The sequence below is a fragment of the Phaenicophaeus curvirostris genome, chromosome 1 (assembly GCF_032191515.1).
Source record: "Phaenicophaeus curvirostris isolate KB17595 chromosome 1, BPBGC_Pcur_1.0, whole genome shotgun sequence".
Lineage (NCBI taxonomy): Eukaryota > Metazoa > Chordata > Aves > Cuculiformes > Cuculidae > Phaenicophaeus > Phaenicophaeus curvirostris.
Genome location: NC_091392.1, coordinates 199,062,453 through 199,089,706, shown reverse-complemented (window position 1 = coordinate 199,089,706; position 27,254 = coordinate 199,062,453).

The window sequence follows — 27,254 nt, the reverse complement described above, 5'->3', positions numbered from 1 at the left end:
CTTGGGACACATAAATGATTCAAAAACCTCAGCAACAAATTGCAAGTGTAGTTTGAATTGAAAAAAAAGATGTAGAATGGTTGATGATGTTGATGAGTGTTATAACAATAAATGTAATTGACTTCAACTTTTGAGGGAATACAAAGGAATAATGAAAGCGAAGGAATAACAAGTTAGCACTAATAAAACAGGAAAAATGAATTTTCACAGAAAATACTTGTTAATTGATTGAATTCTATCCTAATTTCTATTTTGCAGTGGAATTAAATATTCTAAACCAGTTCTAAATAATTTATTAAAACGTGAAACTGTCTTTGTGACTTCTTTGTGGAAGATATATTTTATGAGTCGCTGTAAAGTGGACTAGACACTAGGCTGTTAAAAATAAACCAGCTTTGGTAGAGAGACAATTTAGATACATGCTCAGATATCATTTATCTCTATTTACCATGATTCAGTGATGGACAAGGTAAAGTTGCAAGATTTCCTGATGCATTTGGAACTAAGCCCAAGATTTTTCATGTGGTATTAATACAATGCATTTCTTGATGAATTTTTTAATAATATATGCTAGTCTTCTTAGGAAATACATGTTGATATTTCCCATTTTAGTCGAAATGTTGCTATCTTATTCATCTAGACATGACATTACTGTAGATCCAGTCATAAGATGTTCATTTTTCAACTGTTTCTTAGATAATATCTATTTATAAAGTTATCCTTGTATTCCCATACACCTCTTCAGGGAAGGCTAAGTTGTTGTGTACCCAGAACACAAATTTCTTTAATGCCTGCTGCTTTCTTAGTTGTTTACGCATTTTGCATAAGATATGCTTTCTAAAGAATACAGAATTAAAATGAAATTAAAAAAATCTATGCTAAATTACCTTTCAATATGAATAAAAAGGTCTGTGCTTTTATTCCCTTTCTATACTCTTGTATTAATTAAAGTATCCGGTGACATCTTTACATTTTTCTGACACTTGGGTTTTTTTCATGTATTTTTATGTGCTATTCACAAAAACCATAAATCCTAAATCCAGCACACAGTAGAAAGTCTCTGGTGTGAGGTATCAAAACATTCAGGAAGATAATGTCAAGTACTGAAGAAGAAAATGCAGCTTTAGTTTCAGAGTGTAGTTTAGAGATAAATATGAATGGGTTTAAAAATGTCAGCCTCTTCATCATTAATGAGGGTGCTAGGGCTGGAACTGTCAGAAATGGTAGCAGTCTTTTCATTGTTCTTTTATTAACTTATATCCTAAATCAGACATCATGACACTTTATTTATTTAAGTATTGCAGTCTCCAGTTTCCATGTGTGTTAGATCTCCTGAAACTGTAGTTTGTATACAAGAGCCGAAATTTGTGATACAGAAGTTGACTTAAAAGCTACCTATACAAATGCTTCTCCTGATAGCTGATGTTTCAAAAGTCACAAGCAATAAGCAAATAAAATTAAAAAAAAATGAATGGAAAACTAAATTATCTTTCTACATCTAGACCAGTAAAGATCTGAGTGCTTCACATAGAAGTCATTCGAATGTCATTAGCATGGAAATAATCAAATGACTTTATCAATGCAGTAACTTGTCTGATGACTCAGATGCCAAATGTTTTAAGTTGTTCACTGTTCTTTTGACCTCAGATGCAATAGTAGCCGCCACGAGTAAGTTATGTAAAATTAATACATACCTGAATAATAGATATGAATGAAAATATTTTTGAGTGTCTTCTTTCTTCTTTAAGGAATAAAAAAGATTAAATCTCAATGAAACCTATCAGTCTTAACATCAGTGTAAGAACAAGTTTCATCATAAGATACCACAGGATTTTTCTACTCAGTAGTCAGAAGTTTATTGTCATTCTTCTCATCCAAGCACTAGTCTCGTACAGATGAAACCACATTTTTTGTGATAATATCTTGACAAATCTTAACATCTCTCTATATTCATCCAACTGCTACTGTCTTCCAGAGTGTGGTGTTAGACAACGTTGTGCAAAATGTGCTATTGTTTTTGTTGAAACCCACTGTAATTTCTGCATTTTGTCCTTGAGTTAAAACAAGGATCTAAACGTATACTGGATAAGAACATACTAGAAGACTAAATGTTTAAAGACATTGATTTCTGACTAGTTCTTAAGTGAGGCTTCTAGGATCAGACCCAATAAGTGTTGATGATAATTTTGTTATAAGGACAGGTGTTCTTTTGAAAACTGGTTTATTTTTCTTTTATAATGCCAGAAAATGATTAGGTGATAAAAACTTCCACTAGGCAGTGATGGGAGACATTTTTCCACCTGAAAGCATGTCAACCACTCAGCTTAAAGGTAGAACGGCAGTTTCCAGCAAGAAGTCCGTTTACTCCATATCCATATGAAATTCCATAAAAAGGGCCTTAGAAAAGTAAATAGCATATTTGCTTTCTTGTATCAGATTGAAAGAAGCTTTTTAATAACAAATCAGATCTCTGGACTTTCTATTTTTTCATCATTAGCATATTACTAGATTGCTGCTTAAAAGAACTGAAACCTACACAATGATTTTGCCGCCTTTTTTTGATTCATTTTCAATCTGATAAAAGTAACTGGGCGTAGGTAAAAAATGCTAATGAAAAAAACAAGTATGAACCTTTCATAATAAAGGACATTTTAGAAGATATTTTCCATTTTTTTTCATTAACAAGATTCACTGTCCTTCCATTAAGTTTGTTTGTTGTCAGACTTGATTGTTCACAATTTTGACCTCTTTGATTTTATTTGTTGCTATTTATCATATTACATTTTCAGGATATTGAAAGCATTCTTCCTTGCTAACTAGAATGGGATGATTGAGTGTTCACTATTAAAGAACTATTCTTCCTTCATACTCTGCCCATAGTCGGCCAACTTATAACCAACAGACTAATATCAGTCACTTGCCCTCTAGAACTGAAACAAGGAAAATAGACAACTTGGAGTCAGAGCTATCTTCCATGTGATAAAAATTCTATTAAGTCACTTGTCATTAGCTTTACAACATTTTATGTTCCCTTCTGAAGTTTTATAATCCATGGTCACCAGGTTTATACAAAATCATTAACACTGTGATTTTGATACACCTGCAACATGCAATTTTACATAGAGAAAGTAGGAAGTGTGTCTGGAGGAGGATTTTGGCTAGTGTACTGTTCTGAGCTGTCTAATGTCATGCCCTACCTCTGAGGAGTGGGGACTGACAAAGATTTGCAGATGCCCTTGTTGTGGATTAAGGTGAAATAACACTCAAGATCTGTATGTTCATATCAACATTAAAGGGAGATTTCCACAGAGCAAATATTCTGTATACATTGGTGCACTTACAATTGTATCTACCTAAGCTATGGGTCTTCGTGGGAAATCATAGTAAGTAGGCTTTGTGTTACTTAACAACTTTAAGAGAAAAGAGAGAGGAAAAGAGACATAGAGAGACAGAGAGATCACCAGTCCTAGATCTGCCAGACCTGTCAACAGGGATATTTGGTGCAGTGCCCCAGAGACTCATACATGCTCCTATTTATTGCTCCTAGTTCCCAGATTTCTCGAACTTTCTCTCATCCAAGAACCAGGAATGGTCGAGACATACATCAAATTATGAGAAGTGACAAATCAAGAGAAGTGACACTAGGTCCCTCCCTGTGACATAACCTTCTCTTGGGGCATTGTCTGGGTTCACAGTACAATCATTCGTTGTACATCCCTAACACCTAAACAGCTCAGGGGAGCTGAAGACCAGTAAATACTAGCTAGGTTCCCCTGAGAGGTCAGTCCTTTGAAAATCACCAATTCTCCAGGTTGTTTGTGCGAGAAGTTGCATAAGGAGACCAGAGCATCCTGCTAAAGAGTGTAGGAGAATTTCTGATACAAATTTCAGGATCTTGGTGCACTGTAATAAATGAAAAATACATGAATAAATCCTTTGGAGGCATGTTGATGCAGAATCATGATTTGTCAATGTTTCTCTATTCTGACTAAAACAGGAGCTGATTTAAGAACAACAGGACTGGCAGAGGAGATGTTCTGAAATATTTTCCACATGGTTCTTCGAATTAGCAGACAGCAAGAAAAGCTCTTCTCATTTTGTTGGCATTTTTTCCAAAACAGTAATGATCAAGCTCGTGCTTGCTTAACAATTCAAAAAATCCAGTAATGTATCTCTTAATCTGGCTGTACCTCCAATCATGACTGCTGTAACTAAACTCTCACAGAGACAGAAGCAGGTTATGTCAGGTTTAAATAATTTCCACCTTTTCCTTTTTTTTTATTTTGACATTCTATAGAGGAAGCTTTAGTGCTAATACAAGTCTGAGCTTTTGTTTAAGAAGCTTACCAGGGAGAAACATTCAGTTCAGCCTATTTCATGTTATTTTTATTAATAGCTTCTGCTTGCTTCAGTAGGGCATCATTATTTATCTTTGTCAAAGACTGTAGTATACATCTAGTCTCATAGGCACCAAATGGCTAAGATAAGGGCTAAAAGTTCAGCTCTGGAGGGAGTGGAAAATCAACATGAGTGATGCAGATGGCTCGTTCATAGCACTAATTATCATTTGTAAAAGTTATCACTGAAGGCAAAAAGGAAACTAAAGCAAAGAGAAATTAAACAGAATCTTCTATTTGTCTTTTTGTTTGAGAAACCAAGTGACTTTTTTTGTGTACATCAAAGCCCATAACAACAGCAGTAACAATTGGGCTGGTTATAATACATTCTGATTCTAGGTATGCTTTTTTTCAGGTAAGCCTGTATATACTTCATTTTGGACAGAGTCTTTGATACTGGCATAGAACAGGAGTAAAACACAGGACAGTGTCTGTTGAAGTGCCATGGGAGGTTAATTACCGCTTAGGGCTGTGCTATATTACTTCTGGGTTCCCTTTGGCATCTGCTAGTAAGTGAATACAAATGAGTCAGGCTCTAACAGAACATGTCACCAACACATTTTGCAATCAATTATAGCATATATCAGTAAAAATCAAATGGATCTGGTCACTGAGGTAGAGTTCCTTAGATGGCTCCTAACTCCTAGACATTAAAAAGTACCTTAAAATAGTGTTGATGAAATCTCCTTTTGCTTTATGAGTGGTAAGTTTCATAGGATTTTTGGACAAGAGACAGCTGTTTGGTCTGTTGTGGGTAAACACTTCCTATTGATTTTATTATGGTATAATCATTGAATGTGTTGCAAAGATACTGATCATAAAGTTCTATAATTGGAACTGAGCTCAGCTTTGTATCTCCACAGGATGCAAAGTATGCTCTCATTTCTATGAAATTTTGTACTAATTGGGACTTAAAACTCTGCTTTCTTTGATGACCATTTACAAAATTATTTACTTCACATGGAAAATCTCCATTTTTTATTTTAGACTTATTAAAGCCTACTGAGAAGACATCTTCACATATCATACATTTAACTAAAATATAAGCAATGCAATCTGAACAGAATAATTTGAATGAAGTGTCATTATTAGAAGGAGTATAAATGAATTGCTGGATTCATTTGCCTAAGCAGGGCTAATTGGAATGGGCAAATCACTGCTCTAAAATTACTATAATCCTCAAGCTAATATCTCTGCAGAGATCTGGTATCTTACTCTGAGCTTACTTGGAAATCTCTCACACCCGTGGATTGCACTATGTCCAAACCAATTCCAGTACTTCTAAAGATCATAATGGACCATATTCTCATTCACAGTGATGTTCCTTAAGTAGCAATTGAGATGTGAAAAGAGGTAATAAAAGCTACATCTGTGCATAAAAGAGATTCAAGAAGTAAAATCAGGACATGATTGTCCATTATGCTTAATTATTATCTTCTTCCCTCACTCCTTTTTGGACTGCTTCGGCTGTCTGAGACAAATCTACTCTAAAGGAGGCTAAGCAACAAAGATCCAAGCCAATGTATGTCTTCTCGTCTGAGAACTGGGTTTGAACCTTAGCTGTATGTCAGTAAAACTTCACATAGCCTGTAATGGCTTCTGCTGGTATTTGGGTCCCTAATCACTCAAACTGTGTGAAATTGTCAACAGATGAAAAGGTAAGGTGCTTAATATTATTGCTACTTGTCTTTTGAGAAGGATGTAGTGGGACCCTGGCAACTCATGCATTTCTATATTGTGTATAACCCAATGAAGGTGAAGATCTTTCCCTTTAATTAAGCAGAAAACAATTTAGACAGAAAGCATATGGTTTCTTTTACTACATAGAGAAATACACCATCTGGGAAACTCTCAGAACAGGTTCTTAGAAACTACCTTGCATTCATAATTTTAGTAATAAACAAATCATTGGATCTAGTGAATAACTAGCAGTAGCATGACTTAATGCTGCCTTATAGGTAAAATTCCTGTTAAGTCTTAATATGGATTTATCATTTAAGCAGTTAAGTAAGTTACAGTGCAAGGTTAACATTGCTAGTATGGTCTCCTGTACACTGTGCCATATTTTTATTTTTTATAATACAGCTCTGCTTTAAAGTAAGTGTAGAAATACCCGTGGCAGTAGGCACCACAATGGCTTCGGACATCTCTGCTAAAGATAGGACCATAGTGTAGAAAGCTAGAAAAGTCTAGAGAAGTTTTTTTTACAAAAGGGGGTACAGCCAAATTTGGAATTAAGGCAACTGCTGTAAAAGAATTTGTTAGAGCCTCTCTCAGGGATATATAAAATCTTAATCTCATAATCATGTATGGAATTGCAGTAGCTCTAATCTATCTGTTCCTTGAGATGCTTTTGGTTTATACTTCTTTTGTTCTTTCTTTTTTTTAAAATGTTTGTTTTGTTTTGTTAAAGCTGGAGTTGTTTTGGGGAGGTTAAAGTAGTTAACCTGTGGCAATCTATAGCTTCAATCTTCATCAAAGCCCCAACTCTGCACTGAACACTCATCTTTTAATGCTGTTTATTAAAATACAATTTAAATATGAAATAAAAATGGACATACATTAGTAATCTCTAACTGACATTTCACAGCAAAATGCATATCAGCTTCTGGAAGAACTAAGAAAGTGCCGAGAGTGCAATCAATTACCCTGTCTTTTTCACCATTTGATTCTGCAGCAGCAATTCAACAAAAGCCACACTCTTATTCGAACCTTGAACGCTGTCACTGTCAATATCTCAGAAGAGGAGGAAGGTGTGTTCTTTTCAGGTCTAATTTTGGAAGCCTGACAGGGTGAAGCTGCTGCAGAGGATTGCACTGCTTGCTTGTGTCTTAGAGGAAACAAAGCTGAAGTTAAGTCTGTAAAACAGATCTCTGATCTGAATTCCTAATCTCTTGCTACAAAGGTGGGAAAAGAAAAAAGAGCTGTTGTAGTGTGCATCTATGTCGGAATTTTAGGCTAGACCAGTAGAGGCCTTTTGAATAAAAGGTCCTGATGGTAGCCATTTATAGTATTTGGGTTTGTATATTAAGTAATTTTGGAGACAATTTATCAAATTTAGTTTTAGTAAGACTAACGTAGAAAATCCACTGTGCGATTACATTTAGCTTCTACAATTACCAGGCATTTAGCCAACAGTACTAGAGAGAAGTTAGTCCAAAATAAAATGGAGTCAGTACTAAGCCCTTAAAAAACTTTTAAACTGCTCCAACTGCACTATGTTACGTACTAGTGTAGATAATGCCCCTTCTAATAAAAGAGGACTTAATTGTGTCACGGTCTCATTACCACCTACAGAATAATCTGGCACATGCTATGACAGATTGAGTGCCACTTGACAGCTGGGGTGGGGATTTGGGGGCTTTTGCTTTTCTTTATTTCCCAAGGAAAAAAAAACATCTGCCAGTAAGATTTTGCAAAAAAAGAAACAAAATTATGTTAGGAGAGAAAACTGTAAAATGTGACTAGACAAGCTTTTAAATTACTTGTCATAAAATCTTTGGTATGATTAATCTGAACAGATTGTAATTAATCTAAAGTTTACATTACTTTCAGTATAAAAAAGGCTTAGGAATTAATTATTTAATGAACATTCAAAAGAAACTTTTGGCTGCCTGGAATGGAGTTTGAGGGTCTGGTTTTTAATCTCTGTTTTGAATATAATATATAAAATAATGAGTCATTTGTCTACAAATATAAAATTTTGTTATTGAAGGATATTATTTTTCATTTCAACTCAAAATGGGAATTCAAGAAGCATTGCAAAATGAAAACTTCTGTAACACCATAACACAGGTAATAACCTAGAAAATTCAGTGAGTTTTCTCTCTCAAGTTTTCTCTCCTTGAAAATGTTTCAAAGGAACAGTGGTTCTTTTAAATAAATGTTTTGAATTGATCTGGTTTTAGTTTCACCTTCATAACTGGCAAGCACAACTTTATCCAAAAATTATGTTTCTCAGAAATATTTCTGTAAAACTGAAATTTCTGATAGAAATCATATATTAAAAGTTTGATTAGTTATATGCAATATACAATTTATAGTTAAATTTAGAAATAAAATCTGTAGTTTGGACTATCATGAAGCATTTTTTCTTCTGCCTGTTCTTCAAAAATAGACTAGCACAAACTTTTCATAGATTCTGCCTGGGTTTTATTCTTTGATTCAGTATACGGTATTAGAGAATCAGCAACAAAATTCTAGCATATATTATTCAATTGTTAGGCTGAAAAGGAGTAACTTAAAAACATCTATTTCACTGTCTAGCTGCACAATGCAACTGGTCGAACATTCTCAGCAATGAACCTCTGATTTTTTGAGAGATTCACTACTCTAATATTTAATTGAGTTGAGGAGGGAAACAGAGAGAAGAAAGAGGAAAGGGGGGGATAATTTCTAGCTCAAATGTATCTAGTTATGTTTCCTATCTTCATGAAATTATTAGCTATTTTATTTTCTAAATTATATGACAATTGGTTATTGGAGATATTCTTGGATTTATGTCTGTAGGTAACCAGAAAAGAAATTTAGAACAATAATTCTTTTATTGAGTAGTCTAATTTTTCAGTTGTAACCATTCAGAGTTAGGGATTAACTTCAATAACCAATAGAAAATATATGTTTATGCTTCAGTTTTGAAACTCTTAAAGGTTGAAAACAGGGTTGGGGAGGGAAAGATACAGTTTATCTCACTCTATTTTTGGCAGTTTGGCTAAAAATGACCTGAAACACCAAGAGGTCACATCATTCTGTCCACAGGTTAAGTCAGTTCATGTTCCCCTGTAAGTTAATAGGTTCTGCATCACTGGGTTATTGGTTGTCTATAGGTTCTGCAGACCTCAGACCAATTGGAAGGCACTTATCTGGATCTTTTCCAGCTTGTTCATACGTACCTTACAAGCCAGAGACACTGGAATCAGATACGGTCTTTGTGTCTCATTTCTGCCATTTATAGAAGCTATGACATCTTCCTGTTCTATCATATTTCCTGTCTTAAATAAAGGTCTAATTTTCCCTCTTAGCTATGGCATAATGTAACAGCTCAGCCACAACTAGTTATCCACAAGAATTCCAATTCTTTTTCAGAGCCATTGCTTCTTAAGAATAGTTGAAAAACTGTTATTTGTACACTCTACTCATACTTCTAATTTTACAGTTTATTGTGTTTAAAAAATGCTAATATAGTCCATTTACTTTTCATTTTATTATTTACTTATCTATCTATATTACTACCTTATACAAATATTTTTCTATCAATAAAGAAGTTGATTTTTGGGGCTAATTTTCTTACTTTTTCCCTTGCTCAATTTTAAGGACAAGTTGCTTAGAAAATAAAGTCAATGGAACAAGCCAAGAATGACAAAGTAAGGGGAGAATGTCATGGAAAACGGCAAGGGTTTTAAAAATTTAAAAGGAGTTTAACATTATCTTGATATCAGTATCAAAAAGAAGTGACATGGAGGTTCATTTTCCTGGTAAATTTTTATCTGCTCAAAGGTGACAGTATGTAAAACAGAACTGCTACAAATGAAAACATAAATGAAAACTATATTTAGAACACAACACTAATGTCATTAAGAAATAAAAAAAAAAAGAAGAAAAAACCCCAAATTACACACAGAACAATTCTACAGGAAAGAAAACCAATGTAAAAACTGTGTCCTTAAAGATAAGCTGACTAAATGACAGGGTGAGGAACATGTTGGAAAACAATATCAGAAAAAAAGTCCATAAAAACACCAATGTCTAAAAATAAAACAACATGCATAACTATAATAAAATTAGCATTTGTAGCAGGAAAAAAATGTACCACTTATCCTTCCATTTTGTTACCTGGAACTTCAGTTTAGCATAGCAGTATTGTAAAAGATGCAAATACCAATCAACAAGACAATTCATGTGGTTGTTTTTGTGGTTTGCAAATAATTTCTTAAATTTTTTTTATATGTAAAGAAAAAACATCAGAGGAAGGGTGATGTTCAGTTTAGGACAGTTTTCTTGGTAAAGCAGAGACTTTGACATACACTTGTGGGTTCTTCATTTCATAAGACTTTTGTACTTGTTAGGGAATCAATTGCTGTGATGACAAAAGATCGTATATGTTCCAGAATATAATATCTAACTTTATAAGATATGAATAGATATGTATGAGACAGGCTTTCAGGCAAGACGGACTTTTGGTCTGGCTCAAGTAGAGCTAATTTTATATTATTCTTTGAGGTCAACATATGATTTAATAGCAATTTTATTCTTTTAGACTGAAAACTTTAAAGAGATAAATCTAGAGATGGTCATCAATCTACAGGCTTAAGTGTTATGTTTGGAGCTAAATTTGAATTTCATATCTCTTTAATGTTTAAGACTGAAAACCAGGATTGAATTTTCCTGGTTTTATGTTTGGGTTAGGCTTCCCTTGAAGATACATTAAGAAGCCAAAAACATACCTTCAAGAAGACATTGGTGTGTCTGAACTTTCACATATGGTTCTTCTAGTTTTTCTTACATGTAATAGTGAGAAAGATTTAGGTAAATATTCTATATAGAAAAGGCAAACATGAAGTCTAATGAAATTCCTCAAGTTTTGTTAGACATGAGTACATGAAATATGCATTCACTTTGTGGCACTTCATGTAAATGTATCCCTTGATGAAACTTTATTAACGATATCTACTTTGCAACACCTATATTAACATATATTAAACTCTGTAGAAAATAAAGTCTATGAGGTTTCATCTTTCCTGGTCTGAGTGTGATGAAAATTCTTTAAATAAATAGAATTTCTCAGTCTTATCTTCATTCTGCCCTCATCAGTAAACTCTATAGCCACAACAGAGAGATTAGTATCAAATTAAGAGTAAGTGCAGAAGCCTTTAAGAGACATAAATATAAGACCTTTAGTCCTTTAGGACTAGATCTTATACAAACCACCAAGGTGGAAGGATGGAAATATCAAGTTAAAGTATGAAATGGTATATGAAAAAAAGTTCAAAAAATAACATTTCAGGGAAAAATAATGAATTTCAAATCGAGACTGGTTTTTTAGTTTTGTTTTCTTACCTATGTATGTTACTAAAGGCCATGAAACAATTCATTCACAATACACAGCATGTGTTGATAACCTATAAATAAGGCTGCTCTCACAGGGAAGAAGAGGAAAGATATAATGGGAAAGATTTTCTGTGCAGTTTTTAGCTGGAATGATTCTATTCATTTTCTGTAAATAATCTAGCAAAAAGAGATAAAAAAATAAATGCACAGATGAATTCTGAAGACATCATCCAGAGAATTTTAAGTGTGTTCTTTCACAATAATAATGCACAGAACAGGTTTAATGTATTGAAGCAAATATTTGCCCCAGAAATCCAACTGTAAGAATTGTAAATTTTAGGCAAGGTGTAGGGGTATACCAATATGTCTAAATGTGTCAACAAAACAGGTGAAATCTGAATTTTCCAAAAATGAGTAAATGATACATGAATATTCATAAATATGAAAATCTGTATGCTGAAATGGTATTTCTTCAAGACACTCAGTGAATTATTTTGAAAAACAAAAAGCCATGAAGACTGATGTGACTCTAATAATTCACACTAGGAAAACAAGAAGTAAATTCTACTGGCAATTCATAGTGAATAGCTCATCATACTGTTTATTAGCCTGTTGACCTTTGCAGGTATATTATATGTCTGTGAATTAATATAAATACTCATTTTGCATTTATTTTTTATCAAATTAATCCTTTAGTCCGTGAACTATCCATGAAAACCTCCATGTAGAAACCATGTTCCTACTTAGACTGTAGGCTTTTGCTCCAGTTATGGTTGAATAGCAAATGATATTCAACATTGTATGTCTTAGTTCTGTTTGATTTCATCAAATTTGTGATTGTTCTGAAGCAGGAAAATTATTGGATGTTATTTAATTTAGAAATTATTTGTTATTTGAGGAGAAAATGATGCCTAGCAAGCATTAGATCCTGTCAAGGTTTATTAGGTACGGAGAAGGAATCCATTGTGGGGGGGATTAAAGTTGGCCAGCAAAGATAAATCATCTTGGTTTTGTTTTAATGTGAAGTGCAACAGAGGACAAATCCCTGGCTAGAGGTGAGAGCAGGAAATACTACTAAGTAGAAGGAAAAGAGATTTTAGATACTCTTCATATTTAATAGAAAGTGGTTATAAATGTCAATGAAATACTTATAGCCTGGCAAAGAGAATCCTCATAAAATTGCTAATTCCTTCTTGCCATATGGGGTCTGAATGATCTTAGTAACCTCCTATTGGAGCCTTCTGCTTCTAGTATACTTATTCTGATGGAAAAGGTATATTGCAGCTCTGCCGCATTAAAATGATCAAAATCTTCTGAATTGCCAAAGAGTTAAGTGGCAGTAAGTTACAAATAAAAAACACCTACATTTAGCATTTTTTTCTGTAAGAATATTATACAGATTTTTTTTTTTTTACTCTAACATCTTCCTTGGAGTCACCTGTTGATTATTGGAAACTCAGAGTTTCTGTATCACTTGCAGAAGCACAACTACAAAAAGCAGTTGTCCCCTTCTTCTTGAAACAGTCGTTTAAAACTCACCTTTTGTGGCAATGTTTTTTCCTTTTTGATAGTGCTGTTCTCATCACTACTAATTAATGCTTTATTTCTCTTGTTCTGTCTGCTGTTCTATTTTTTTTCCTTAGGTACTTGATCCATTTAGAACACATTTACATTTCACACAGAAATGCAGTTTATGGGCTTGCTATCTGCCCTGTTACCAGGCAATCAGAAATGCATACCCACACGCAGTACGGCGTTGAGCACAGTCCCACTGAGAGATGGGCTTCATTGGCTTTGGCTTGGCAGTCACACAGATTTGAGTTTCAGACTAAATTTTTATCTTGTATCTGCCAGTCTCAAGGATAAGCAGAATGCCCTCAATCTACTCTTGCCATTCAAGTGCCAAAAAAAGTCTTGCCACAGTATTCAGTGTTGTGTGCCTAAAATTAGGACTTCTGTGAGATTTTACATTTATCAAAAATCGTTGCACTTTTATGCCAGGAAAAATTATTACCAATCTGAGCTTTCTTCCACCATAAACCTTGGATGGGGTGCTTTTTACAGCAGGCAATTCTATATACATCGGAGAAAAAAAGCAATGAGGTATTAGAATGCTGCCTACTTCTGAAGGATGATTGCTTTTCATAGCTATGTAATAGTAGAATAAGTCTGAGGGAGATAAATTAGTGGAAGAGGGTACATGACCTAAAATTCAAAGGCGAACAATAAATAGATTTATTATGAGTCATGATTTTGCATCCATATATAGAGAACATACTACATAGAACATCTATATCTTAATCTTCGCAATCCAATAAATCAGTCAAAGAAAATTTCAGCACAGAAGGTGTGATTCATTGTACACCACATCATATTCCAAGCCTGTCCACTGCTACTTCTATCCAGAACAATAACAAAGAACTCCCTATCGGAGAAGTGTCAGTTTTATTTATATTGATCCTAAAATCACCTTTGGAGCTATTTGCATTTCAAACTGAGTATGTGTGTCAGTCAACAACAGGAAAGTAAACTCTCACTGAACTGGCATATTTCCAGTATTGCTAGAGAAAGGCAGTAGCAAGACACTAAGAGAACAGTAGGCTAATTTTCACAGCAAGCAAGATATCCAATGGGATAAATCTTTCCAGAAAGCCTCCTTGCATTTGTTAATGACCACAGTAGAATTCCTGACCTGATCTGTGACCTTTGCATATATTATGACCCAGTCAAAAATGTCTCCTCCAAAGGTAGATCAGCAATGCAGGAAATACACAATGTTAATAATTTACTGAGTACTATTCCTGCACCATGAATCAGAAATAACCCAGTGTCCCATCCTGGTGCCATATGACAGAGTGCTACAGACTGCTTTGTTGATTGCTTTTTTTTCTCCAGAGAAAAATTGCAAAGCTAAGGCAGAGTCCCCCTAACATTTCTACCCATTAAAAGTTGCATAGAACATTTTACAACACTAATGAATATTTCTGGATTCTTTGAATGGGTACTTCCAACTGTATATACATTTCTCTTGGGTTCCAGCTGTGTGTATTTGTCTTCATTTCTGGTAGAGGGTCATGCAAGGAAGTATATTCTGGGTAGTAATCCCATGATAGATGCTGCCAAGCCAGTGACATGGATTCATGTGAGCCAGAAAAAGATGTCACAGATACTGTGTATCAAGTTCAAGATCCAGAGAGTATGCACAAGGTAGGAAGGACCAGAAGAATTATCACTCTTCTTCATTCTCTATTAAGTTTATCCTTGTTTCCTTGGTGAGAAACAGTGTGGGAGAACTTAAAGTAACAGACAAAGCAAGGAAATTTGATTACAAATTCTGAACATTCATAAGTAAGAGCTTGTGATTAGTTTTGGAAATCTCTTGTAATAAAATAAAAATATTTCTGACTAAGTAAACAGATAGGAAGGACATGGTTCTGTTTAGAATTTTAAACAAGGTTGGATGGCCTTACTAAGACTTTCAGAACTGTCAAAGGTAATGCCTTAAAAATTTATAGAGGGGTTGTCTGGTCTGGTATTTCATGCTGTGCTTCTTCCTTCATCTTGGCTTAATCTGTAAAATTTACTTGAATTTTTGGATTATATTTGTAACAAAAGGGAGCTGATTTTTGCTTAGACCTCCAAATTCCTTGTATATTTTGAATCACAAAACCAAAACCATAGGCTTTATTTCCATAAAACTATAGTTCGTATTATTCAAGTTCCTAAGAAAATTAGTATCTTTTAATTAATGTTAAGGTTTTGTACATTTCAGTTCATGTTAACTTTCTAGATAAAGTTATTTCCTATTTTCCATTAAAATGCATTAATTTAACTATACATTAAATTTCACATGCATTGAAGTTCATAAAAGCTTTCCAGATAAGAAAAGGTAAAATTATTATTAAGAATTTTCTGATACTGTTAGTTTAACACTTAGCTGTGATGAAAAAGACAGTGTCAAGAACTGTTGAGTGATGAATAGAGAGTGGAATTTAAGTACAACTTGAAACAGTGTAGTTCTATGAATATATGCAAATCATTGGTGCACTCACATTTTTGAAAACCTCATGGGGTCCTGGTCATATGAAGAGGATCATAGTGCCAGTGGAAGACTGAAAGACTCGTAAGACTTCTCTACAGAAGTATTCAACTGTTTGAAAGTCTTAGTCTCAGACAAGAGGTGGCTGAGCTATCACAGAGAGCTGCAAAAACATGAAAAACATGGAATGAGTAATAGGATTCCAATTTTGATGATATGTAAGTGATAGAACATCAAATGGAAGTACAAAGAAAATTTTCCAAAATACTCAAAGGAAATACCTCGGTCATTCAATACTTAAATGAATTGTTGAACCTATGGTTACCAGATGTTTTGGATGCCAAGACTATAGAATGATTCAAAAGTTGATTAGGCAAGCTAACGGAGGAAAGCTCCACCAAGGACTACTAGACATGGTGTAAAGATTACAACCTCTGGCTTTAGTTCAGGAGGTCTGCGAACCAGTGATAGCCAGAAGCTGCAAGAACGTAAGCAATGAAAGTACCAATCTGTGCATACCCTATTCTTATACTCATTCCCTGAATATCTGCTGCTGGTAACCTCAAAAGCAAGACTCTGGTCTGACTTAGAACTGCTACACTTTTATTGAGAGAGGGAGAGAGAGACACTTCGAGGGATTTTTAGTGAAATTTACTGGCTGGAATGTAAAGCTAAGTTAAAAAACAATCTCAATAAAATACAACACTCAGACACAGATGTTTTTAATGTGAAATCATTTAAAATAGCAGTTATGTGCTGTTTCTACTCCATTCTAAGCAGAAAACTTCAAAGAAAAATGACAAAAAGGACATCAGCCTGGAGATTAGCTTTAATTCCTCCAGACAAAAATAGAAATGGATCTGGATCTCTTATTCCTTGGATAGAATCTCTAAAAAGGGAGACAGCAGTGGTAGAAGTGTCACGTACAGTGTGTGCAAGTCTTGCTACAGTAAGTGTGGCATGAATAACACAGGCAGAGTCACAGCTACATCATGGACCTCAGGGGAACAAGTGAAGAAGCCAGGACTGCTCAGATGCCAAATTTCATGTTCCTGGAAAATGTCATTGTTGACAGCCGTCCTTTACATGCTTGAAGTACTTTCAAGGTTAGGCACTGGTTATGAGCAGAACTCCACTTTTGAATGCACAGACAAAGACTGTACAGCTAACATAAATCCACCAGACACATGTAGGACAGGAGGTGTGTGACAGCAATGCCTTACCTAGCTCCTTCAGTCTCCACTCCCAAGCACCACCTGAACAGTGCCTGACCTCAGACACCTTAATTTTTGAGTCAGTTGCTCTAAATAGAGGTTTGGGGGTTCTTCTTTGCAAAACCAGGACCCAGGTTATCGTTAGAATAAGGTCCCTCATACTAACGCAGTGAAGTACAGGTATGTATTAATAAAAGAGGATAGACAAAAGGAATTGAAAAGCACTGAACCTCATATCTATGATCATTTCTTCAAGAATTATTCTAAAATTCTTGACTTTTGAAGCTCTCATCTTGTTATATCCAGATTGAAAGCAATTTTTATATCACTATGAACAAATTTATATCAGTAAAATGTAGGTCAGTGGCTCTCAGTTCCCAGTGTACCAAGGTGACACTGATTTCTGCCATATCCCCATGTAGCAGATAAGATAACTTGACATTCTATAAACTTATCTATAAACTTTCACATCCTACAACAGAGAAGTTCCAACTGCCCCATCACTACTCATTCAGGCATTGGCAGTTGCTTCACAAAAACAAAGGCACTGCAGCAGATAATACCCACCAGAGATCTTCAATTAGCCAAGACATATAGTCCTTGGAGAAAATATCCCATCCTAACACATCAAAAACTCTAAAATATCATAGCATCAGCACTATATTACATGATAATATCTTCATTATATATAGAAATTCCCATTTTGGAAGCTTGCCAGTATATAAATCTAATGGGATTTCAGGTCACCTGAATTTACAGGTCACAGGTTCTTCTTTGTTACATAGGTGGAAATTCACTGCAGCAGAGTAAACCAGATGTGAACTGAGACAGTTTACTTCAGTGAACGTACTCCTGATCTACACAGGATTAAAGAAAAAAAAAAGAAAGTTGATCAAAATATAATGTAACCATTATGAATTCATAATTCTAATTGAGACAGATCCTCTGATGTCAAAAGTTTTGTGAATTGCGACTGATTCCATCTGCCTAGGATTAGAAAATAGTTGTTACACATTTCCAAACATCTAACATATAGATGAGAGAGGCATATAAAATTAAGACACAATAGCTCTCTATTAAAGAGGGTAATATCTTTGATGGCATCTTCCCAAATGTTTATGTATGGCTAGAATTTAACTATGGCATTTACATTAGCTACACTTTAGGTAATTATATTGATAGAAAATTATCTTTATTAGATATTCTTGCAACCAGAATACAACTTTGTTTCATTTTTGTTTTCAACCAACCACCAACACAAAATTTTATGTCTGTTTTACAGACAGAAGCAGTTTACATTGAGAGCTGCACCCATACTCTGAGATTTTCTTACTTCAGCACTCAAATATATCAAGTGCTATAACGTTTTCCTGAGGAAATAATTTTCTGCCTAGAAAATAGTAAATGTTCATCTGTCTTATAGGACTGTGTTATATGATTACTTGGACTGGCCTCTATTTCCTTTTTTTTTTTTTTCTTTTTGATATCTAATCATCCTTCAGCTGCATACCACTAGCCACGAGAAGAGGAGGCTGAGAGGAGACTTAATTGCTCTTTATAAGTACCTAAAAGGAGATTGCAGAGAGGTGGGTGTTAGTCTCTTCTCCCAAGTGATAGGTGATAGGACAAGAGGGAATGGTGTCAGGCTGCGTCAGGGAAAGTTTAGGTTGGACATTAGGGCAATTGTCTTCATCAATGACCTGGATGAAGGCATCGAGTGCACCCTTAGCAAGTTTGCGGACGACACTAAGCTGGGTGGAAGTGTCGATCTGCTGGAGGGTAGGGAGGCTCTGCAAAGGGATCTGAACAGGCTGGACCGCTGGGCAGAGTCCAATGGCATGAGGTTTAACAAGGCCAAATGCCGGGTCCTGCACTTGGGGCACAACAACCCTATGCAGTGCTACAGACTGGGAGAAGTCTGTCTAGAAAGCTGCTTGGAGGAGAGGGACCTGGGGGTGTTGGTTGACAGCCGACTGAATATGAGCCAGCAGTGTGCCCAGGTGGCCAAGAAGGCCAATGGCATCTTGGCTTGGATCAGAAACGGCGTGACCAGCAGGTCCAGGGAGGTTATTCTCCCTCTGTACTCGGCACTGGTGAGACCGCTCCTCGAATCCTGTGTTCAGTTCTGGGCCCCTCACCACAAGAAGGATGTTGAGGCTCTGGAGCGAGTCCAGAGAAGAGCAACAAAGCTGGTGAAAGGGCTGGAGAACAGGCCTTATGAGGAGCGGCTGAGAGAGCTGGGGTTGTTTAGCCTGGAGAAGAGGAGGCTGAGGGGTGACCTCATTGCTCTCTACAACTACCTGAAAGGACGTTGTGGAGAGGAGGGTGCTGGCCTCTTCTCCCAAGGGACAGGGGACAGGACAAGAGGGAATGGCCTCAAGCTCCGCCAGGGGAGGTTTAGGCTAGACGTTAGGAAAAAATTCTTTACAGAAAGGGTCATTGGGCACTGGAACAGGCTGCCCAGGGAGGTGATTGAGTCACCTTCCCTGGAGGTGTTTAAGGCACGGGTGGACAAGGTGCTGAGGGATATGGTTTAGTGTTTGGTAGGAACGGTTGGACTCGGTGATCCAGTGGGTCTCTTCCAACCTGGTTATTCTGTGATTCTGTGATTCTGTGATTCTGTGATTCTTCACTGAAAGGGTTATAAAGCACTGGACGAGGCTGACCAAGGAGGTGGTTTAGTAACCAGGTGTTTAAAAAGAGGGTAGATGAGGTGCTTGGGGACATGAGTTAGTAGAAGACTGGTATGGTTGGAGTTGATGATCTCTAAGGTGTTTTCCAACCTAATGATTCTATGATTTCTTCATCACTTGTGAAAGGTGTTAAATTCTGTTTCTCTCTGTGCTTTGTATTTGACTAAGCAATCTTCAGTATCATACAGACACACATAGCCCTACATAGGTCATGTATACATGCCTATAAATTACAAAAAACATATGTATGTACATGTGTATATGCATATATGTATATAAGCACACACATTCTTTATAGAAGTGTTGAGGGGACAGAAATAGCAGAATAAGCATATTTTGCAAATATGTATGCATATTTATGTGTATACACATTTGTATACGTATGTGTATATGTATATATACTTTTCTGCATTGTTATTCTCCCACTGCCTTGGAAACAAAACATGGAAACACAGACCTGATCTGGAGTGACCTTCATTATGCCTTCAGAAAATCTAAAGATTTCGATTTGCGGTTATATAAAAAGCTAAACAGTGACATGTTCCAGTGTTATAATGCAGAAGTTGCAACACTGATTTAGCTGGAACATTTCCACATTAGTATAAATATGAAAGTGAGAATGGGATTTGTATAGCAAAGCAAATTTCTTGTGCAGGACGTGCTGCACAGAGAGAGTATTTTGTATTGAAGAGAAGTATTATCTCATGAAAGGACACAAAGTAATTTCAAATACAAATAGAGAGATGGCTGTGAACAGACAATTTACACATTCAGAGGCAGCTTGAAGATAATACAAGAGAGCTCTTGACCACCGAAAAAAAGGTTTTCAGTAACTTAGTATCCACTCTGCAAGTACATGATGAACAATAACTGGAGTTCCTGATGCCCCGATATCCAGACTGGAGCTCATTGTAACATATTGTGTTTCCTGCATATTGCTATTATCCAGAGTTCCTTTCACTGGAAATTAAATCATGGAAGTAGAATGTGGACATGACAATGACCATTGTTAGTTCTAGTATGGAGCTGGGATGCCCCTGGAGTGCAGGCTTAGGGTTTTGGAATTATTTTGTCCTATGATTTAATGTCTTACGTAAAGGTCAGTGGCTTCATGCCGTTGTATCAGTTGTCCTAATGGGCTGGATTTAGGATATTCATCTGCAAGCTGCACTGGAGATGGACTGTAGAACAATTTTCAGAAATAAAAAAACAAGGAAGAAAAAAAAAGACATATTTATTTTAGTTTTTTTTTTATTTGCTTGCTCTGCTTTTCTTAATGTGTATTTCACGAAACTATTTTTAATGCATTTGTTGAATTAAAATTCTGATTTACATTGTTTATGCAATAAAGCCTTATTTATATTAGTTAGCTATGCAAAATATTTCAGGCAAAACATCCTAATTAAAAGCTGCTATATTACTTCTTGATCCCAATGGGATATTTTAACTGGAAATATGTATCCTAAAGACTGTGCTGCCAAATTATCTATTCGTTATAGCTGAAAAACTAAACTGATCTTAAAAAGACAGAAGAGATTTTTTCTGAGATATCCTAGAATTTTTTTGTTAATATTTCCAATCTCATGTGGATGTGGTGGGCAATATCTTCATTGCACAGATGAGGTAAAAATAATAGCCAGTGGCAACCTGCTTCAGTAGGTAAGAACTTTATGAACCTGATTTATGACCTTTACAAATATTTAGATTGGAAACAACTGGTGACTGGACTGTCATTAATTCAGAGCATGTGTTTATAATTTTTTGTTACTTTTTAAACAAAACAAGACCTAATGTAAAACGAGTTGAAAGAATGCATGAGAAGTTAAGGTACCAGTCTATGTTAACATTCCCAGTTACCACTACCACAAAGTTCTATAGTTACTGATGAAAACAGACAATCAAACAATTGAATACTACAAGTCCAAAAGAAATGTGGGGAAAAAAATCCTCATTGTCTGGTTTATTTATTTAATTTAAATTTGTTTATTTGACTCCAAACTGTGTGTGGTTTCCTATCTCATTTCAATAAGCTGACAGCTTGCAACAAACCAAAGTTCAGTACAACAAGCCAAACTATATGCAGTTAGGTATTGCAGTTTAGAGGTGCTTGCTTTCTGAAATAGTGTATTTCATAGAGTATCACTTAATGTTTTCTTGTTGAAACTAGAAATGCCTTGTTTAAATCACTACGTCATAAGTTTAGTTGTGATTGTAGAAATTGGCCTAAGTGTTTAGTGTCATCTCACTATCTAGTGGTCATTAATGCCTTTACTAATAAGAGTAAAATGCATATGTGATAGCATGATGATCAGTGAATAATAATTTTATCTCTAGTTTTCTAAAAATTTCTATGTCATAGAAGTTGTGCAATATTTAATACACTGCTTATGGAACTAGCACGCAATACACACTGACAGCTTTTGCTTGTTTGTTTTAAATAATATAAAAGAACATTTAATTTAAGGTACTTAGTAAGCAATCAGTATATTCATTGTTAATATCCAAAAAGAAGATGGACTTGGTATGAACAATTTTGTTCTTAAGTGAATTATTTAAATAGTCATAGCAGACTTTATAAGAACAACTGAAAACATCTACAGGTATATCTATACCTGTGAACTTTACCCCTTCCTTTATTGTTTGTCACTATCCAAAATAATTTGGTCCTATCATTTTTGTAACTGCCATTCCAGTAGTTCAGATATCTCTTAGATGACTTCTTAACTGCCTCTACAACAGGTTAATGAAGTTCAGCTTCCTCAGGCTCTCCTCATTCCTCACATGCTCAAGGCATCTGATAGTTCTGCTTGTTGAGCTCTACCAAGTTTTTCATGTCTGTTCTGAAAAAGATGATCCAATACTGAGCACAGGAGACTAGATGTGGCTTCAGTAGTGCCAGCTGCTGGGGAATCATAACTCCTTTCAATATGGTAGACCTATTTGTTCAAGTATAGCCTAACATATTAGGCTATATAGTTATTTACAATGGAATTTAATTGTTGGTTCATATCCACTGTGGTGTTGAATCTCTATAATCCCCAGATGCCTTTCAAAGATGTTATTACTTAACCAGTAGCTTCCTATCCTATATTATTTTATTACTACACTCCAGATACAGAACTTGACACAGCTGCCTGTTAATTTTCTTGAGGTTTCTGTCAAGTATCAATCCCTGGAGTTGTTAAAAGAAACACTCATCACTGGATGCAAGCCAGACTGGAAATAGATGTATATGGGGCTGGAGAACAGGCCTTATGAGGAACGGCTGAGAGAGCTGGAGTCGTTTAGCCTGGAGAAGAGGAGGCTGAGGGGAGACCTCATTGCTCTCTATAACTACCTGAAAGGAGGTTGTAGAGAGGAGGGTGCTGGCCTCTTCTCCCAAGTGACAGAGGACAGGACAGGAGGAAATGGCCTCAAGCTCCGCCAGGGGAGATTTAGGCTGGACATTAGGAAAAAAGTTTTCACAGAAAGGATCACTGGGCACTGGAACAGGCTGCCCAGGGAGGTGGTTGAGTCACCTTCCCTGGAGGTGTTTAAGGCACGGGTGGACGAGGTGCTAAGGGGCATGGTTTAGTGTTTGATAGGAATGGTTGGACTCGATCCGGTGGGTCTCTTCCAACCTGGTTATTCTATGATTCCATGATTCTATATTACCCTTTGAATACAGAAGGTCAGACAACATTCAGCCTAGTAATCAGCTTGTTGATCTAGCTAATACTTCCTCAATTTCCAAATAAGAATGCTATGGGAGATGTTCAAAGCTTTGCTAAATTCAAGCATATGTATACCTTGAATAAAAATATACTATGCCATTCTTCCTATCTCCATAGCTAGGCATTTCACTGTAGTCTTTCACATTGGACAGGCATAATGAGCCCTTTTTTAATCCATCTTAACTATTGCTGATTTGTGCCTTATTCTTTGGGCCTTTGAAACTGAATTCAAATAGGAATTGACAGTATCACTCCAGGGATAAAGATAACCCTCTAATTCTGAAGATCTCATTTCTGCCTTTCTTAAAAGTGTGGGTCTGCTCTGCTTGTCATGGTTTTTCTGTCTCTTGTTCAGATTGTTTACATTTCTTCCTAACAAGCACTGTTCTTCAAATGAGTCACCGCAGGTGAGGTGTCAACATTATCTGCCCTGTTATATTTTGGTATGATGGATGCATCTGCTCCTGTCCTGGAACAGAAGCCCCTGACCAGAAAACTACAGGTCAGAAACCTTCCAACTGTTGATCCAAACAGGGCAGTGTTCACCTAGCAGAAGAAAATTTCCACTTGTTTCATATGCAAAAACTGAATAATGGGTATGACATTACAGGAAGTTATCTTAGTACTCAGCAAGCAACCATAATAGAAAGTTACTTTGTCGGCTAGATAGGAAAACAGAGGCATGTTATTTGTAACAAATTTCAACATTTGAGTTTTTTGATAGAATTGGTTTTGGGCAATAAATTATCTGTAAGTTTTAGTTATAATAATGACATAATTATGGTGATATACTAATAATTGCTAATGTAAGTTTGATGTTAATGAAAAGAGTGATTTGTGTGGGTAATAAAAGCTAGACGCCCTAATGTATTGATCTCAATGTGTGTATGAATATCTTGGAAAATAAACATGTAAAGGGTAAATAAAACATGTAAATAAACAGGGTAACATGTAAATAAAAGGGTAAATAAACATGTAAAGGGTAGATAAAATGAGGCAAGTTTAAAGGAGTGATTTTTCAGTGTTTTCCCTAGGCCATTTTTTATTAATGCCAGACCACCCACTTCTGCTAGGCCATGTGAAAAGGAAAGAAGATAACAAGGAAGCTGAAACCCTACTGGAAAACAGACACTTTAATTTTAGTGATAAAGAATATTAACTCAGATCCCCACTTCTGCTGAATTAAATCTCTGACTTTCTTCAATAAACTCAGACTGGCTCTTCAGAAACAAGCCTAGTGAGATTAGCAAGCATTAATTGGGCCTCATCAGCCTAATTTTACTTGACAATTAAAACTCTTGTTTTGCCAGTAGCATCTCTGGAAGGTCAACTCATAGCGTTCTCTACTCATTATTTCCTACTAAAATAGGAGATATTTTTGTCCTGCTGCTTCCATGATAGATGATACATAGGTCAGCACATCCGTCTGTGTATGAGAAGATGCAGGTTCAGGTTTCTGGTGGTTTCTAAGGAGTGTAGACACTGAGCTGTATGCTTTTTGTTCATGTAAATAATCAACTTAGACTTCTTTATCAAAGTTATACATATCTATATAATTCCCTACACACTCACTGAAACATAGACTCCCCAGCTGGGAGTAATATCCACCAAGCTATAAGGTTTTCTAATGTTTTTTAAACTACATGTATATATATAAAGAAGAGAAGGAGTTTTCTAAGCATAGTTGTTAAAACAACTTTGGGGAGATACAAGTCTCAAAGCCCCAGTTCAAATCAAGGAACAGGGTGAATCTTCTAACCAGAGTAAACCAAGCAGAAATCAGTCAGATACAAGCTATTTCCTTCTACTTTGCCTTTTCTGTCCTGGCTTTTCATGTCTTTTCAAAAAGCAGTAGAGTTGAAAACTTTCTGAAAAAGATATAAAATCTGTTAGCACTAGCGAAAAATTTAGCTGTTAACTCAGATGCAGTTATAAATACTTTTCATGCTTTTTAAAAAGATGCAGACTGTTGAATTTGATAATATTCTTTTAATTGACTGTACTATGTTACTCTCATGCTGTGCTTTGATATTTCATAAGATATAGCTGTTTTATATAGTACATGAGTACTGACACTCTGAAGGTAGCTTAAGGTGATTTATACTGAAATATGACAAATACAGCCCATCTCTAGGTACCATGTGTACTTGCCATGGCACTGCTGTGGCATAACAGAAAAATAAATATATATTTTAAAAGATTTGAAAAGCATAATTCATCAGTTATAAATCTAGCTTAATTTTAGCAATCAAATAAATTATGTCAAATTTTTCCTAGGGCAAAATTCATGCTTAATAAATCTGTGTGGAAAAACTTGTGGCACCTCATTAAAAGTCAAAACTTTATTTTAGATAAAAGTGAAAACTTAATCTAAAGTGCTCTAATATAATTGTAATAGTACCGTATGAGAGAAGCCGCAGCATTTTATCCTGAAAATATATTTTATTTCAATTGTTGTGATTCAAACTGTCTGTATATAATATACAGGAAAATTTGTTTAAAATACTGAAATTGAAATTGATTAAATCTCACTTTAAAATGTTGCAAAGAACATATCAACAGTTTTGTAATGTAGAAGAAAATAGTTTCTTTCTTTCTTTCTTTTGGACTAGATTCTTTCTTTCAGTTCATAATATCTTTTGGTAAATTGTCTTGTTTCATTTGAAAAAGAATTTACTGTAAAACTGCTAATCTACGCTCATTTTTCATTTTTGACCCATGCAATTAGTCAACATTTTAAACTTTGAATTAGTATGAAAAATCAGTTAGAGGAATCCAATAAGCTTTTATCTTAGGAGAAATTCATGATAAGTAAGAGCAAAACCCTTGAACAAAGCTACTTCCACATCCACAAGCTGTAAAATCCAGCCTAGCTATTAGTTCTACAGAAGGCAAATGCAGCTGAATGTCAGTCTAGTCAAAACACCAGCATGAATCATGATGGCAAAGAAATTCGTATGTTGATTATCAAACTAGTCTGACATGTTTTTTGTTGCTGAGATAAATCTTTTCTTTTCATAGCATAATTTTGATTACCATAGCCTATATAATAATAGTGTTAACAGTTTCCACCATGTGATTTAGAAAATGAATTTATTTTTTTTAAATTAATTTTAGAAATGAGGTAGATAGAAAGATTATTCAAAATGTCTGTAAACTCTGTTTTCGCTCCTTTTTTGTTTTTTCATGTTACATGCAGTATGCCTTAAACCTTACTCTTTGATGGTTTCATCATTAAGTTTTATGTAACACATTGCTAAAAGCTCCTTCATATTCTTTCTTCTCGGTACTTAGCAAGTGTACTGAAAACATAGCATGTTTTTGAGCACTAATATTTAAAACTAACCTGGACAAAACACTAAACAAAATACAGTCAAACCTCCTTTTTTGTAAAGCATTCTGTGATCCATTGATAAAAAGCATTGTAAAAGAGCCAGGTATAATTTATAGTCAGGAACAGGCACTATGATAGGACTACTGATACCTTTTATTCTAACCTCAGGTTCTAAATCTTCTGTAAATACTGTTTATATGTCAGCTGCAGAAAATTCACTGCACCTCTTACCGAAAGACTGCAGAACCAAAAGGCCAATCAGATTGCTACTGCTTGCTCCCTAGCTTAGGCACTCAGAGTGATTCCCATAGAAGAAACCTTCACCTTAGTGATACTCACATAAACTTTCCCCTGACAGTTCTGGACAACCAATGTAAGCATTCACCATTAGCTGATGTTATAGAAGCCCATGAGAAACAACATCCTTGTCATACAACTACCACAAGTTTACTTTCCTGAGATAAAAGTGATGGTATTTGATTATGAAGAGGAATGTAACATTTTACCCTAGCTTCTCTCTATCATGTGACAAAAGCAAGTATAAACAAATAATATCAGGCATCATTTATCATGACAGTATTTTCTAGAACTTTCTTCCTTTCATTAATTTTTACTAGCAGACAATTTAGACAGTTTATATTAACTTTATTATATTATGGCAATAAGTTTGCGCTTTTACAGAAAGGAAGAAAGATAAGAAAATACAGGAGTTAGACACAGCTGTTCACAGCTCTGGCTCATTTTTTTTCTGAATGTTAGAGGCATGGTCATAATTCAAAATGATTTCATTCAATTCCAGACTCTTCTTTCATGATAA